This window comes from Nelusetta ayraudi, unplaced genomic scaffold (genome assembly GCF_046127955.1).
Source record: "Nelusetta ayraudi isolate G7.1 ecotype Tasmania unplaced genomic scaffold, CSIRO-AGI_Nayr_v1 ptg000018l, whole genome shotgun sequence".
Taxonomy (NCBI): domain Eukaryota; kingdom Metazoa; phylum Chordata; class Actinopteri; order Tetraodontiformes; family Monacanthidae; genus Nelusetta; species Nelusetta ayraudi.
The window spans coordinates 1,220,767-1,223,527 of NW_027466068.1; the positions used below are offsets into that span (position 1 = coordinate 1,220,767).

Sequence of the window (2,761 nt, forward strand, 5' to 3'; positions counted from 1 at the left end):
CATTTTCAAGCGACTTCCAGGTAACTTCCGCATCATGTGACCCTCATAGAGGATACAGCAGCAGTGTCACTTCCCTCGTTGTGGTGTGTGGGGAAAAAGGCTTTTTGGACTGCATGTGATTTTTTTTTGTTGCAGTACTTGGAATGGCCACTGGGATCGCCACTCCACCACACTGGTAGTCCGGTATCTGGTTCTCCTAACGCATCCATGGGACGGATCCATTTGTAGACAGAATGCCATTTCCTCAGAAAACCTTTCTGAACTGAGCCCAGCCAAGGCTGACCTTCGACCTTCACCTTCAACCTGTTCTCTTTGTGTGTTGTGTGCCTGATTACATCACTTTTCAGGTGTGTATCTAAAATTCCGCCGGCACCGCTCTGCTGCACTTGAGCAAACTTCATGCCATCCATCTAGAGGAGCGAACGTGACGGTAAAAAGCTAAGCTTACAAAGTCTTTTGACTTTCCTTTCTTTTTTCCCCAAACGCCTTGAAGACCTCGCACATGAGATCACAGCGCTGCAGAAAAAAGGAGGAGGTCAACACATGTTGCAGCAGTGCGGCTCTGCTCCTCCGTCGTCCCGGCGTTTAATCCAACTAGCAGACAGGGCCTCGTGTGTGTGCAGCCGCCTCTCCTCCATCATTTGTCAATTAGCTCCTGAAATCAAAGGCCATGTGACTGACCTCAGATGTGTCTCATCAGGAGCGACTTCTTCTTCTTCTTCTTCTTCTTCTTCTTCTTCTTCTTCTTCTTCTTCTAAAGCAGCAGATACACTCAGCGCTCATCATGCTCTTTGAAACATTGCCAGACACGAGACCTTGTAAGACTAAGCTGTTATCTTAATCCTTCAGAGGCCACATCAAAGAAGAACCGTGTGACTTGTGTTGGCTTTATGGAAATTATCTTCATCTCTCCACCACATCTCCCTGAACATAACAACCATCATCACCCAGGGCTTCGCACGAGGACTCTGCTTCCTCCCAAAACGTCTATTTTCATTTCATGTTTGAGCTACACCACTGAACTTCCATACGGCTCTAACTGTAAACATTTGACAGGAACGAAGCGGAAGCTGTTCCTCCGTGTTGCGCAACGGTTAATATTCCGAGAGCGCGTGCACTTCCCGAAGCTCTGCAGGAGCCGAGCTGATGTGGACGGATGGCAGAGGGAGCCAGAAGTCCGCTAGCCAGACCTGGAGCAAGTTAGACAGCGGCAGTCCGAAATAGCGCCTAACTTCCGGTTGTTTCACTTCCAGAATAAGAACTTTTACCTACTTCCCAAAAGGGACGAGGGAGGGCTGGACCTTCCGATGAAGAACAGCTATGGTGTTTGTGGAAACCCATCCTGTCATCTGCATGAAGGCGTCACTTCACTTCCTGCAACAGACGAAAACCAAGCAATAAAGTGTTTTGTTTGTTTGTTATAACAGCAGATGGAAAGGTTATGTTAACCGAAAGTAACCTAGTGTTTTTTTTTCCTAAATAATCCACCAAAGTGAAATCATGTAGCCAGAAGGACACAAGTATTTGTTTTATATATATAATTTGGAGTAAATGTTATTAAGATTTACTGTCTTTTACAGAATCCTTTGCCTTGAAGCCTTGGTGTGAATGAATAATGGGTTGAATGTAAAGCGCTTCAGGTGCCTTGAAAAGCACGATAAAAATCCAATTCATTGTTATTATTGTCATTATTATTGATGATTAACGTCTCTGATAAATCTTGAATTAATATGTACTGATTTCTATTTACTTAGTCTTAGATAGACAGGTATGTGTACTTTTTTGATCCCAAATTGTGAAACTACACTGTTGCAGCACTAAAAAAAAAAAAAAAGTACAAAAAATAAACTATACAGTAGTTACAAAGCTACAATTCAACTCAAATCAATCTAACAACCAAAGCAAACCAAAACTTCTATGTATTTCTCCAAGTCGTGCAAAACGTATTGAATTTAATGATTTACTTGTTTAGCAATGTAAAGCAAGCACGTGCATTAAAATCAAAATATCACAAAGAAAAACATGATGGCAACGGGATTCAGTGGAAGCCGACTTGCGATGACGATGATGATGATTCAATCGAACTCACTCATTGCCCAGTTCCAATCCGACCTCTTATTTTGTAATCCCACACCGGAAGTTGTCCGTGTCGGCCCACCAGACGTGCCGCTGGTCGTGGGGGATGCGCACAGCGTCAGATTTAAGTGGTGGATGGGGGATGAGGGGGGAGGTTCGGAGTGGAGCAGCCCGGGACTGAGTCGCTGCTGGCCGGCCGGACGCCTCCTTCTCTTGCTCGGCTGCGATCCAAACTCCTTCCGGACGTGACCAAGACCAGAGAGCCGCCGAGCGAGCGGAACCACGACACGTCGCGACGGGAATATTTTTTGCGGGAGCGAGTCGAGGAAAAAAGGAGAAAAAAGAAAAAAGTTTGGGACGGAGTTTTTTGGGTTTTTTTTCCCAAGCAGGAGGCGGCGGGACTCGGCTGGTTTCCATCGTGGCCCGAGACGATCCAGGGATAAAGAGACGAAGCGGCCGAGGAGCGAGGAGCTGGTTCCGCTTCCCGCGGGGTGTGTTCGGGCTCCCCGGTGGGTCGGTGGGTCGGTGGACCTGGACGCTTTTAATTGCTGAAAACCAAAGTTCTCACCGCGAGCTGTGAAAGTTTTTTTTTCTCCCCCCCCGACCCCCCACCCGCCACACCACACACGCTTCGGTAAATCTCGTCCTTTCTCGGAGGAAGACGGAGGGCAGCTCGTTCTCCGCT

The 2,761-nt window shown here is 46.9% G+C and overlaps 1 long non-coding RNA gene across 1 annotated transcript; it reads right to left on the reverse strand.

The window, feature by feature from the left end:
• Window positions 1-1,058: 1,058 nt before the first annotated feature.
• On the reverse strand, window positions 1,059-2,329 carry LOC142887788 (uncharacterized). The gene is made up of 3 exons (XR_012926596.1): window positions 2,090-2,329; window positions 1,269-1,374; window positions 1,059-1,190 (listed from the first exon to the last, which is right to left on the reverse strand). It is a non-coding gene; the product is annotated as an uncharacterized LOC142887788 (long non-coding RNA).
• Between the last annotated feature and the right edge of the window lie 432 nt (window positions 2,330-2,761).